Source organism: Lutra lutra, chromosome 9, assembly GCF_902655055.1.
Source record: "Lutra lutra chromosome 9, mLutLut1.2, whole genome shotgun sequence".
NCBI classification, from domain to species: domain Eukaryota; kingdom Metazoa; phylum Chordata; class Mammalia; order Carnivora; family Mustelidae; genus Lutra; species Lutra lutra.
Window position 1 is genome coordinate 115,326,335 of NC_062286.1, and position 14,010 is coordinate 115,340,344.

The 14,010-nt window shown below is 56.1% G+C and overlaps 1 protein-coding gene across 1 annotated transcript in view; it reads right to left on the reverse strand.

The window, feature by feature from the left end:
* Positions 1-408: 408 nt before the first annotated feature.
* STK35 (serine/threonine kinase 35) overlaps positions 409-14,010 on the reverse strand; it is a 42,809-nt gene continuing 29,207 nt past the window's right edge. The window contains exon 4 of the mRNA XM_047745017.1: positions 409-5,038. The gene's annotated coding sequence lies outside the window, so the exon portion shown is untranslated. The remainder of the gene's footprint in view (positions 5,039-14,010) is intronic.

Sequence of the window (14,010 nt, forward strand, 5' to 3'; positions counted from 1 at the left end):
AGGGTTGTTACCCCTTCAGCTCACAGAGCCGTTCTGTCCTGCTCCTCTCAGAGCTCCCCCCACCCTCACCCGCTCCGACCTTTGCAAGAAGGTCCCTGTCCCCTTCCCTTGCCAGTGTGGTTCAGAGACCCCTCTTATCTGTTAGAACTTCTCAGGGCAGAACTTGCAGAAACAAAGCAGTGCTGGGCCTGGAAGGGCCTCTGAGTGGCCTCCTGCAGTCCTGGAACCCGTGATGGGCCACCCAGGCTCGGTGTGGACTCCCGTGCCCCATGGGCAGGTTTCTCCAGAGGGCCTACTCCTGGGGTGGGGCAGGAAGGTCCTTCTTTCCCGGCCGCTCACCCACCAGGCCCTGGGAGCCGCGGCCTCACCCTGCCCCAAATAGGGGCCAACAAAACCACGAAGCACTCGTTTTCAAATCACGTATGGCTTCTCTGACTCCATCAAATAACTTTATTCACACAAACGTCCCATAATTTACAAAGCCTCAGTCATTCATACACATTAGGGGGATCCACAGTGTTCAAGGAACTTAAATATAATGTATCATACCAACCCAAGTAAACCAAGTACAAAAAATATTCATATAAAGTTGTTCACACGTAGGTCCTAGATTACCAGCTTCTGTGCAAAAAAAGAAAATAAAGAAAAATAGATTTATTAACTAGTATTTGAAGCTAACTTTGTGCCTGGGTTACCCTGTGCCTCCCTCAAACCCAAGTTGGCCCCCCATGCCTGTTCAGTTGGGGCCCCATACTCCCCTGCTCTAATGAAAGACGCCCCCAGGGGCACAGAAGAGTTCTTCAAAATGTTCCTGAACAAACTCCCTTCTGGGAGATGTGGGGCCTCCAGGCAACCAACGGGAGTGGATTCTCCTCTCGATGGTGGCTGGGGGAGCTTACATTATTTGCCAACGGTCCTGTCCCACCTCCTCGCTTCCCCTCTGAGGGCATCTCTCCAGATGGGAGTCCCCGTGCTCCAAGCCTGGCAGGCAGGATCAGAGACAGGTCTGGTGTCCCGGAGGCTATACCTCCGCCCAGTGGGAGGACAGCCAAGATGCCTTCTCCAGGCCTCAGCCTCAGGAAATCAGGCTGACAGTTCCCAGGTGACTCCAGGAGCACTGTGATCTGGGGGCCACCACGCAGGCCGAGGGAGAGGAAGGGAGTCAGAGGGAAGCAATGCCCCAGGAGCCACCAGTGCCCCCAGATGGGTGAGTATGGGGTGGGGGGGGGCACAAGGAGGATTGGAGGTGGCAGGTGCCCATGGTGGGCAGGGCCAAGAGCCCAGGCAGCATGGAGCAAGGGGAGGGCAGAGAGTTAGGGGGGACCCCTTCTTAGGGGATGGAGGCCCAACTCCTCTGTTCCAAGTTTCCAAAAGATACTGAGGCTGAAACCCAGACATCCATCCTGTTAAGATCTGTCTTCTAAAAGGTAAACTGCAAAGGCAAAGAAAGAACGTTCCTCCAATGCCAGCTCTTTACCTTTGCTCAGAAAAAAAGACTCAAGCAAAAATTATTGCTCCAAACACTGGTTTTCTAGGAGACAGCGGATATGTCAAGGAGCAGAGAACCTTGGAGGGAGGGAATGGTAGAGGTGGGGAATGTCCAGGGGCAGGAAGGCTGCGAGGAAGGTGGTGGGGAGTGGTCTTAGCACCGCAGGGTCAGGGGGCAGAGGGGGTGCGGGGCAAGTGCCCCTGCAGGCTCCACCTTCATTTGCTCTGGGACCTCCACTGGCAGTGCCAGAGAGGAGGCCAGGCCCCATCAGGAGCCTGACCTCCGCCAGTGTTGGGCACGTTTCTCCTCCAGCTGTAAACAGGGTATTTCTCAAGTAAACATTAAATACACGCCCTCAGAAAGGCAGCCATCGGGGGCAAAGGCCTGCGCCCTTCGTCCCTGGTGCCCAGAAAGGAGTCAGATGGAGCCAGCCTTGAATGGAAAAACGGCGGCATCCTCCTGGCTATAGAGGTAAGAGGCAGGGGGCCTGCTGGGTAGTGAGAGGCAGAGAGCGGCCAGCTGGTGGAAACGCGGTTGTTCTGTCCTCTGCTAAAGCTGCTCTTAGTGTCTCGGTGGTGGCAGGAGCCCTGGGCCTGGCTGCAGCCCTCGGGGAAGGATGGGGCAGGGGGGACGATTCCCTCGAGGTTCTCTGTGGGTGGAAGTGAGAGGTTAAGTGACAGACAGACATAGACAGGGAGAGGATGCCATGGACTTCTAGCTGAGCTAGCAGGTCGGGTCAAAGGAGGGCAGTGGAATAAGGCACTAGGATCTGTCTTGCTGAGTCCTCTTGCTGGGGGGGGAGGCTGAGCTCCAGACCCACCAGTCTCCGGCCCAGAACCTCCCCGCTATGGGCTAACCGTTTCACAGATCCAAGGAGAAGAGAATGACTGCTATTTCAAGGTGTGGAGACTCCTAGAACTTGCACAGGCCTTATGAACGTGGTGGCACCGAGCTGAGGCAGTACGGAGCTGCCACTGGGCCCTGGGTGCAGAGGATGAAGAGGCAGGAGGCTGACCCACAACAGGACAGGGGGAAGGTGGCTGAGAAGCACATGGGAGCTACCCAGGTCCAACCAAGACTAGTCCACTGGCCGGGGGCCAAGCCGGCGTTCACCTTGGGCTGACGTCCACCTGGCTGGCTGGGCACCCGAGGTGGACAAAGTGGGGGGTGGCTGAGGGGGCAGGAGGGAGAGACAGGCACTTGGGGCTAATGAGCTGGCCATCGTGAGCCAGGGAAGGAGGCCCTGCCACCAAGCAAGGGCAGGCCGGGTCCTGCATGATCCTGCCTTGCCCAAAAGGCAGAGACATCCTGTGACCCTCCGGGGCTACACTGACACCAAGAGAAAAACGAAGGGGGATGGTTGCAGCTCCAAAGCTCCAAGACCTGATCTGATGGACGTTAGAGACCCAGGGAGGGCAGAGGCAAAGTTAAAGCCAAGGGAACACCTTGCGAGGCCTGAGCCTTCACAAGACACTTGAGGACTGGGGCTGCAGCTAGGGAACATGGTGGGGGTGGTGGTGAGGGGACTGGGGGACGGTTTTTCCCATCTGCTGCCCCCAAGAGGAGGGGGGAGGCTCAGGGTGCACTCTAGTGGCCTGAGAAGCCGGAGAGACAAGGGACGGAGAGGCACGAAGGATTTCACAAGGAAGGGCATGCCTCCCACCTGCACCCCTGCTCACCGCAGCCAACAGTCTGCCCAGGAGGAAGCAGCAGCCTCGGGATGTGAGGGGTCTAAGAGGCAAGAGAATGCCAGCAAACGTGTGGTGAGTTCGCAAGTTTAGGCCGGTGTCGCACTGGTCTCTCCCAAATGCCCAGGGCCAAAGGACTGCCGCTCGGGGTGGGGGGGCAGCCCCCCCACCCCGATCATACACTAACCTGAATGCCCTCTGACCACTTCCCCTATCGATCCTATGCTGGTTTAGAGAAAACGAAAAACAAAAACAAACCTAAGAATTTCCTTTCCCCTTCCCCAAGACCCTGTTCTGGTTGGTCATCATGGGGGTAAAGCCTCTGGAGGAGCCCCAGGAGCTTTCGGGTGAGAGGGACGACATGGGGCCAGCCACCTGCCTCTGCGATGTTGGGGTTGGGGTGGAGTGGGGCAAACCCTCAGGTTCAGAAGCCTGAGACGAGGGAGCGGCATGTGCCTGCTGGAGAGCGTGGGATGACCGCACAGGCATTGGTGCTGAGGTCAACAGGGTCACACTGGGGAAGCTTGAGGGTGGCAGGCCACGCATGGGCACCTGACAGCTGCGGGGGTGGGGGGAGTGGCGATGGCAGCAGTGGTGGTGGTGGTGTCCACCCCGTCCTCCCCTCCCTGCTCTTGGTGGGTCCAATCTTGTCCCACCAGACATGTGTGCACTGAGGGAGGGCACCTCACAGCGAGTCCCTGGGAGTGGAGGTGGTGCTTGACGTTGTTGCGGGCTGGGACACCACGGGCCCACATGGAGGGCACACGCGTCACTGTAGGGAGAGGACAGTGGCAGCCAGTTCAGCACACCCTGTTCTTATGGCCAGGTCACAATCGGATCTCAGGGACTTAGGCAGTCTGTGACAACTGGGACGCGTGGCGGGCACACGTGGGAAGGAGACGATCCAGGAGGCAGGAGGTGATGGACGCTGACCTCACAGGAGTGACAGATGCCCTCCGAAGCCCCAGCCGTGTCCCAGGCAGAGGTTTGGCACAACAGTTTTTTTTTTTTCCCTGGGGGTCTTCCCTTGGGAGGGGAACCACTAACAGAAAGGTAGGCTTGTAGAGCTGGGCTGGGCTGGAGCCCGGCTGCCGGGAAGTGGGGGGATAGTCACCTTTGTCCCCTCAGCACTCCCAGTTATAAAGGGCAGAAGAGGGAATGGACTCCCACCACTGGAGTCCTGGAGTGGTCCAGGGCTTCCAGCAGCTGAAAGAGGACAAACCCGCAGTTTAGACTTTCTTTCTTGAGTCCTCCTGGCCAAACCCTGTCTTCCTCTTCCAGGTGGTTCTTCGCCTTTGACCATTTCTAAGGCCCGAGGGTGGGCCAGGAGCAGCCCACCAGAGTCCGGCAGTGCCCGTGTCTGTGGTGGGGGGAGGTGGCCCACAGGCTGCCTTCTGTCTTTGTGTCCCTACCCTCCGGGGCCGGGACCCACCCCGGGCTCTCCACGGAGAGGCAGGCCTTCTCTGGGGAAGTGAGGTGTTCTAAGCAGAACAGAAGGATGGGTAAAAACAAAGACGACAGGGGGAAAATAAAGGAACAAAACAAGATAGCTCCCTAACCCCTTACAAAAATTAAAAATGACATTTATACATATGCTTTTGTCCATGTTGTTTCTCCACAGCATAGTTTCCTGCTCTTCTGAAGTCTTAATCGTTTAAATTAAAAAAGGAAAAAAAAAAGGAAAAAAATAAAATAAGATTTTAAAAAATTAAGCAGAACTAAAAGGAGAGGGGAAAACCCAAATAAAAGCTTCACATTGCCGGAGATCCAGCTGTCGGGAGATCACCAACTGACCAAGCCACCATCTGCACCCTCGGCCATCCTCTGTGGGAGACACGATGACACTGTCCCGAGGATCAACCTGGAAGACAGAAGACAGAAGGCCGGGGATGAGCGGACACTGGGCCGGCAGGCTCAGGGCACCTCCCGGCTCCAGACATACCCTTTCGGTGCCAGCACCCAACCCCGAGAGGTTTCTAAATATTACAGGGACTGGATCTAGCTTTGCTACAAGCACCCTGTCGTCGATACACATTATCCTCCTTTGTCACAAAGGGAAACTGAGGCACGGGTTAATAAGGCACGTGACTAATATTGCACTGACGGAGCAGAAGACCCTGGCTGGGAACCCAGGCTTGCTGGCTACAGCTGCAATCCCACCAAGACTCCATCCCTGTGCTATCAGGACAAGAAGCCACAGGACCCTAGCCATCGGGTCCCTCCAGACCCTGGCCCAAGTCCCTCCTTGCCCTCTCCAACTAACTGCGCTGTACCGAAGCTTCGTGCGCTTGCTCTTGGGTTTATCCTATTTCACAGACAACTAAGGCTCAGCCCCCCGAGAACCTGTCCCAGTTAGCCAAAGCTCTCAGGTCTTAAGAGGGGCCAGAATCCCACAGCTGGAACTGGGGTGACTCAGGGCTAGAGTTAAGAATGAGGTTCTGCCACTTGACCACAGGCAAATTTAAGCCCTCTTTAGTCTTGTCACCTGCACCAAATCACTTTATTACGAGGACATATGAACTAAGACATGTAACCTGAGACAGTGCCTGCCCCTATCATGATTAGCTATTGTTTGGGAACTGCCGTGGAACCAGGCCTCAGGGATAGGCCCTGCCACTAGCCTTTCAGGGACCCGTTTTAGTGGATGCCTAGAACACAAGAGCCTGCAGCCAACAGCCTTGGGCCGGCACCTGCTGCCAGCCTGCTGTCCCAGTCAGAGTCGCCTGATCAGGGCTGAGCAGGGCCCCAGCCCAGGCAGCAGGGCTCCCTCTGCACGGCACAGGGACTCACCCTGGGGTTCCGGAGTGCCTGCTCTCACCCTGACAGATGACAGCATCACTTAAGTCTTTCATAGCGTGCTTGAAATCCCTCCATATCGGCCCCCGCCCCCCACACTGGCTTCATTCCTGTATAAGCTCCGTGCAGCATGAGGAGCCGGGCGCTCCCCACGCCACTGTCACTTGTCCCCTGCACAGTCTGACACCCGGGCCCACCGTGCTCAGGTACCCAGGAGATGCCTGGGGAGGCAGTGGGGTCTAGCAACCGGAGATAGCCTGTCTCCTTCTGTGGAAAATGGTCGGCTCTCCTTCGAGGTCTGATCGGAGTAAAAAGACTGTGAAGTACCCGGCCCCCAGCAGGAACTGACTGACTCCATGAACCCACCCTGTCCTTGTCCCCAACCACGGGACCACCCAAATTGCTGCTAGCTGGGGGAGGGGGCATTGAAGGGATGCACACCCTGCCAGGGACATGGACCAGTGCCTTCCAGAGAGCAATCAGAGTCTCAGGTGTATGCAGACCTCTAGACCCTAAACTTCCACTTCCAGAAACCTAGACTGACAAACGGAGAGGACTTTACAAAGAAAGATGCTCGCTGAAGCTATGATCTACATTATGAGGCAACAACCCGCAAACCCAAAAAGAAAAGATTTAAGCAGATGCTCCATCTACTCTGTGGCGTATTAAAGAGGCAATGAGACGGCAGGTTACAGCAGAAGCACTTCCCGGAATCAAAGAGAAATAAGCAGGCTACAATGTCCTGTGGCACGCAGCAGAAGCGGAACCATGTAGCAAACAAAAACCTCCACACCCAGGAAAGTCTGTCAAGAAATACATCAAAATGTTGCCCTTGTTGTGGGTGTATTTTCTCCTTCGCCTGCTTAATACTGAGAACACATCACGTTTTCACGCTTTGCTTTATAGCGGGAAAATGGGGCGTACTTGAAGGGACAAGAAAAGCTGGCAGCCCCAAAGAAAGGTCCCTGGAGAAGCAGTCCAAGAGACCAGACTCCGGCTCTTTTCTGGGCTCCTCCACACACAGTGGACAGCAGAGAATTTTCCACGGCTGTCAGGTGACATTAGACCGTGCAGTTTCCTCCTTCAGCGCAAGGTGAGGGAGGGGGCACCCGGTCTGCGTATGGGGAGTGGAGTGGGGGTGAATCATAAAGGTGCTGGAAAAGTATCTGATCTACAAGAAAATATTGGCTTTCTCAGCCTCAATTTTTCCCTCTGTTGCTTCTGTTTCCCTGCCTGTGAAGTCCCCTCCTTCAACAACAAAAAAATCATTGATGGTTCTTGTATCCTGGTTTCTGATTTGGTAAAATGAAGTCACCAGAAGCACATCCTGGGATGACCTAGAAGCCAACTGGCTTTGCTCTGCACGCCCATGACCTTCTCCCTGTGCTGTCAAGACAAAGCAGAACACCCAGCAGCCAGGGGGAGGGAGGGCTTGCGGGGAACCTCACCATCCAAGATACTCCACGTCCTTGTGAAATAGGACAAGAAAAGCCCAGGAAACTGGAGGCTGATGTGTGATCTGCTAAGATTATCTCTGGGACAAGTTATGACCTTTCCAACACTGCTTTCCTCCCTCCCTTGGCAGGACCCAAGCTGAGGACACCCTGCTCAAGGGGACGCCCGTCAGCAGGAAGGTGGCCCATGGTAGCAGAAAAGCAGCAGCCAAGGAGGCCGAGAGATGCAGAAGCTGGAAGTCCCTTTTCACATAATTAACTAGGAGAACAGAGTGTGCCCGCAGAAGGTCAAAGCAACAGCACAGCTCCCCATGAGAGCTCCCGCGACACAAGTGTATAATGACCACTGTACTCACTGGGTCCCTTGCCAGGAAGCCAGGCTGACATTTCCCACAGGCTCCTCCACCCTCCCCCTGCTTGGGTACCGGGTCCCGTCCTCCTGGGAGGATGCCTCAGGATGGCATACAGGTCTGGGTCTGCTTCCTTCTTGGGGGCAGGGACAAGGAACCTAAGAGTGCTCTCTTTCAGGGAGCGGATCCTGGCTTTGGGTTCCTCTCCTATCTCCCATTACAGAAGGTCCACCTGGCCCAGGGAGCCAATGGCAGCAGGTACACGGGGAGACAGCTTTGCAGCTATGAGCAGGAAGGGCTCAGAGCACCTGCTTTGGGGTTAGAGCAGCAGCAGACCCTCCCAGGCACGTGGTGGGGCAGTAAATGGAGTAAGGGCTCAGCCCAGGGGTAGGGGTGGGGGTGGGGGTCGGGGGAGGGGACACCCCCGACTTCATCCTAGCAGATGTCACACCCCGACTCCCCGCCTGCCCAGTGACCAGAATGGACCAGGGCCTGACTCGTTCCTTCCAGTGGGACACGTACCTCTGACTGCAGAGCCCCGTGCAGAGGCCGAGCCATGCTGCTGGGCAGAAAGAAAAGTGGTGTGTGATTCACCTCCACACGATGTCATCAGCACGCCCCATCTTTCGCCTTCCTGATCATCTCATTTTGTTAGGTTGACTGCCCCATTTTAATAAGGGGACAGGCCCAGGGAGACGGAGCGGCTCGGCCCACACCACAACGCCACTAAGCCACTGGCCAGGGGTTCCCCCACCGCAGGCATCTGCCACGGTCCTGAGCGGAGAGGGGCCAGGGATACGGAAGTGTTGGCAAATCCTTCCCCTTCTTTCAACTCCCAGACAAAAAGCTCCCTCAGCACGCCCGACCTTATTTCTCTGTAATTACTGTCCCAGCGATTACTCACCCAGCATCGAACGTTCCAAGGGCTTTGTAGGGAACAATCCATTAAGGCAAACTTCAGCTCTTCCAAGCTGCCTCCCACTCACTATGTCCCTGCACGGAGCCCGCGTGTTCCAGCTACGGCCTTGTCTCACCCCACAACCCGATGAGGTAGGTGCTGCCATCACCCAGTTCCAGAGCAGCTCAGAGAGAAGGGCTGCACGGCTAATGGGTGGGACAGAAAAGGGTCTGGGCCTGGGTCAGTCTCACCTCACACCTCCTACTTTTAGCATCTAACTGTCCTGAGAAATCCCCTCCTGGAGAGACAAGAGCTTAAATGGAGTTTAAAACCCATTTAATCCCTTCATTTATAAACACAGAAATGGGTTCATGGACGGCTTGGCTTGGGTACCTCCGCACAAGGCTGGTGGAGCCACCAGGGAGTGAGCAGCCTTCTAGCAAGTTCCTCTGCCAGCTAAGCAGCTGTCTGGTCCTATCGAGGAGATGGGGGAACCAAAGTGCTCCCCTGAATGCCACCAGCAGTTTGCAGAAGGGAAGTGGGGAGGGGGTGGGGAGTGAGGACAAAGGGATGGGATGGATGGGCTCCCCCTGTCCACCTCCTCCCTGACCCCCCAGCCCACAGAGATGGAAACCTGCGGGGGGAGAAGACTATCCTTCTCTAGAAGTGCGGCCCTCCTGCTTCACTGTTGTTAAAATGTCATTTTTAGATGAAACTAAATGGGAATGGTTTGGGGTCCCCCGTCTCCTACTTTCAAATGGTACCATCCTTCCAACTGTGCAGGACCGGCAGCCACAGGACGTGAGAATCTCTGGGAGCCACGGCTGCATTTCCACTGAGCGTCTTCACCCATGTGCTCTAGTGGGGCAACAGCACAGGCTGTGGTGGATGGTTCTGGGCTCAAATCCTGCCTCTGCCACTTACTGGCTGCTTATACCTGAGCCTCCCTTTCCTTGCTAGCAAAGTGGGGATGCTGCCCTACCCTTTTAGGGGCTGCTATGAGGATTTAAGTAAGCTGCCTACCCCAGCACCTGGTACACAGCACTACGATCCGTACGATCTACCATGTTGTTCACTGTGTTAATGGTCACTTTGGTTCTCAGACCGAACTGTACAACTTACCTAGAGATGAGGCTTAATTCAGGAACTTTCTGTCCTTTATCTGTAGTATGGACATGCAGGAGGAAGGCAGTGGAGGTGGTAGTGGAGGGGAGGGGAGCTCTCCCAATATGCCCTCTGAAAAGGAGCCTTCCTCACACCATTGCTGTAATGCCTCAAGGACAGCCAGCTGGTGGCACAGGTATCCTCAGCACCTTTCAACCTGCTCAGACCTAAGGATGGATTTTTAAAGCCCATGAGCCTTGAGATCTAAAATATGACCTAGATGTCTGCGAGGATCTATTTTCCGTGATAGTGTACAAAAACGTCACAGCTACCCACTGAAAGGCTGTGCCAGACCAGCAGGTGGCCACCGGCACGTGTCAGGAGGGCTCCCATACCAGGGTTCAGGGTGGCAAAGAGCACCTGAGCTCATGCCACTTGCTGGGGAGGCAGGCAGCAACCGTAAGCACGTGAGACGCATACACTCTCGACACTCGGCAAAGTGCAAAAAGGTTCAATGACTCGTCAATGCTTAAATGGGATTCAAACCTCAAGTCCGGTCTTCTCTATCTCTCTCATCTCGTCAACAGAAAAGGAAGGCATCAGGCTGGCATGCTCACAGATTACAGTATAAACTCAAACTGTGGTATTCCTGGGTGGGGGAGCCAAGAACTCACTCTTAAAGTAAGTCCTCTGTGCACCCCCGCGTGGAGGTATCATTCTTGCGGTTAAGGCTACCTTTGACATGTCAGACACCATGTTAGGCTTCACAAGCAATGCTTCCTTTGCCCAAATGAAGGAGCATGGAGGAATGATCTCCATTTCACAGATGGGCAAACCAAGGCTCAAGTATACATCGTCTGCATATCACACTGTGGAGGCACAAAGAGGCAAGGCAATGTCGAGGTCGAAGAGGGCGGGCCCCTCCTAAGTAGGGTTAGCTTCAAAAAGAGTCATTCCTCGCTTGCTTAATACACCAAAGCAGCTTTTCATACTGAGACAATGACCTGCCAGGCCTGGGGGTTCAACGGCCCCGGCACTACTGTTCATTCCCATCTGTCAGAGGGACAGAGGCCAGTGAGCCAAGCTTTCTGATATTCCCTTTATTGAAGGCTCTCCCGGCCACAGCGTGGCTCACAGAGGGGCAAAGCTAGGGACCACCGTGCCACAAGCGGCCCACAGCATGGCTCATGGAGGTCAGGGTTAAAAGACCTGGGGGTGGACGTGCTGGATGGGGTGGCCATGCTGTCCGTCCTTGGGTCTACGGAAGGTAAAAGGGAACATGAGTCTGGGCAAAGCACCCCCAACAGGGGTTCTACAGCCGCCACGATGCTCTGGAAGGCCAGGGACATCCTTTGCGACTGGCTCTGAGCCCTGAGGAGGCCAAAGGAAGGCAGAAATTTGGGGAGCAGGTCCTGAATGTGGGGAGAACGTCACCCACAGAGCATCGGGTTTCAGAGATATCCCAGCTCTCCCCGTTACTAATCGAGGTCCCTGATCCTCAGCTTTCTCAGCTGACAAGGTGGCCAGGTCCGCCGTGCAGGGTGTGATGTCCAGTGACATTTTCTGTCCTGGGCACACTGAGGTATACAGCAAGCAGTTAACACATGGTGATGGCAGCTTTCGATCACACCCCAACCCTAAACCTCACCACCTCACTGGCCGGCCCACACAAAAATTCCGGATGAGACGACTTGGCGTCAGACCAGCCTCCTTTCTGCTTTGGGCCTCAGCAAGTGCTGGTACAGCTGTAACCTCCCTGGCCCCCTCCACATGCCTTCTCCCCGGGGCCCCAGTCTCGGGGCCCCAGCGAACAGAGTGACCGCAGACCCCCATGAGCCGTGCCATGTGCTCCCCTCGCCCCACCCCAACCCCAAGAGGACTGGACAGTCTGTGCTTCTCTCGAGCCTCTCAGGTTGCCAAGCCCACGAGTCAAACGCTGGCTGACTGACAGGAACCGGGAGCTAGCAGGTGGCAATAGAAGAATTAATTTACGAACTTCACGGAATCATTCAGCATGACAGGATCTTAACTCAAAAGTCTGGTTATAAAATCCCTGCCTAGAGTTGAGTTCCCACTGAACACCACCAAGGCCAGGTAGAGAGAGAGATGCTCACCCTCCCCTCAGAAAACCGGGCCACTCGTCCAGGCTCCAGCAGGTGGCAGGGAGGAGCAGGGAGGAGCTGGGAGGAGGCTGGTACTCATTTTGTACCCGGCCACACCCTGCCGGCTACCCCCCAACTCCCAATGAGGCAAAGGATGAAGGGTTTCCCTAACCCGCTACAGGAGCAGGAGGCTCTAGGGCCAACGCCTGCTCTGTTTGCCACTCCTTCTCTCGCCGCCTTTCAAAGGGGACGAAAATAAGGCCTTCTATTCAATCTGGAGAGGGAAGCCTGAAATCCAGGGGTGGCCAGCAGGAGCCAGCCTGGGTTCAGTGTGTCCCCCGGGGCAGGCCAGCCACAGGAAGAGGCAAATGAGAACGGTGGCCTCGAGACCAGAAGCCTTGGCTCTGGCCTCAACTCTGTGATCTTCTCCAGATTGTCAAGACCCATACGGCCTCGTTCCAGGACCCACCCCCTGCAAAACGCAATGATGCCCAACACCACTTCGTAGCTGATGGGTGACACTGCAGGTGGGGCGGACTCTGCACCCCATGCCTGAAGCCCACGGGTCATGGAAACCAGTGGTGGGGGTGGGGGAAAGGGGCAGGGCAGGCCCCCCAGAGAAACTGAACAACAGCTGTGGAGCAGCTGGGGGCCCACCCTCGTCTCAGAGGCCACCCCTCCCGTATTCCACATCCTCTTCGCCCACTTCTGCGTGTCTGGTAGGGGCAGCCCCGTGAACTCTGAAAGGCAGACTGTCGCCCGGGCTGGAAGAGTACAGATGCCACCAGAATTCACCCCTGTGCAGCAACCTACTAAAGAGACACTGAAGTAAAAGTGAAGAAAAATGAAGGACCCAGCCTAGTGCTGGGGACCCCGGTTACCAGTCCCACCTAGTGCTCTCCCTGCTCTCTGCTGGGGACCCCGTCTCTTCCTGTGCCACTGACGGGGGCTTGGGACCAGGGTAGGGGTTCTCCATCTGGGGTCCTTCAAACTCCCAAGGAGACACAGGGTCTCCAAACGCCTGGAAGGCATATATGAAGTATCACAGGGCATGTCAGTTGTGTGCCTTTCTCTGGAGGGACAGCCCCGACCCCTGGCATGAGGAACCTAAGAACCACGAGCACCTCAGCAGGCTCCTACCTAACAAAGGAAAGACTAACCAGAAAGCAACACGGGAGGGCTACAAGGGGGGGTCCCCCTGGCACAGCAGAGCAGGACAAGCTGGGTGGGGGGAAGCAGGAGGCAGCTGATGGCACCAGAGCCCTGCCTACCAGTGGGATGGGCTGGGAGTGGGGGCGGGGGTCCCCTCTCCTTACAGATTTTCAAGGCAAACCTGAGACTCTGAAGGCAGACAGAGGCCATGGAGAGGTTACGGGCTCCCCGCCGAGTCGGCAGAGCTAGATCTGTGGCCCACTCAGCACCATGCGGCCACACACTCTCTTGCTGCCACAGCTGGCAGGCCGGCTGGACGGCGGGCCCTGGGCTCCTGTGACAAGGGGAGCGCACCGAGCTTAAAGGCAAGATGGCGTGTGCTGCTGCCAACAGATGCCAGCCTCATCTCCGGCTCATCAGGGAGCGGGGCCAGGGCAGGGAGCGCCCCTACAGGAGACGTGGCAGCCCGTCACCATGGAAGCTTGCAGACTCTGAGACTTGGTCACATTATAGGGGTGCTCATGTTGTCACCGTGGTGGGCTGGCCCAATACTGTTTTAAACCTGATTTCTCAAAGCGAGCTGCCCCAAATGCTGGTATTCAAAAGCTGGCCAAATGCACAAAAGGAAGAATGGCTGGGGCGCCCGGCTGGCTCGGTCAGTGGAGCGTGTGACTCCTGTTCTGTGGGTTGTGAACTCGAGCCTCATGGTGGGTGGAGGGATTACTTAAAACTAAAATCTTTAAAAAACAAACGCCAAAACAAAGGAAGAGCTGCTGGCAGGACCTAAGAGTCTGAGATCGGGAGGGCTCTCTGGTGACCAGCAAGCCACAGGGCTACACCCAAGTCATCCCACCGGGGTTGGAGGATGGAGACCCATTTAAAAGCCAGTGTCCCCGGCCTTGGGAAGTCATATCTGGGGGGGCCCAGGGAGCTGAGACGCACCTGAGCGGGTAAACAGGCACTGGCTGGCACTCCAG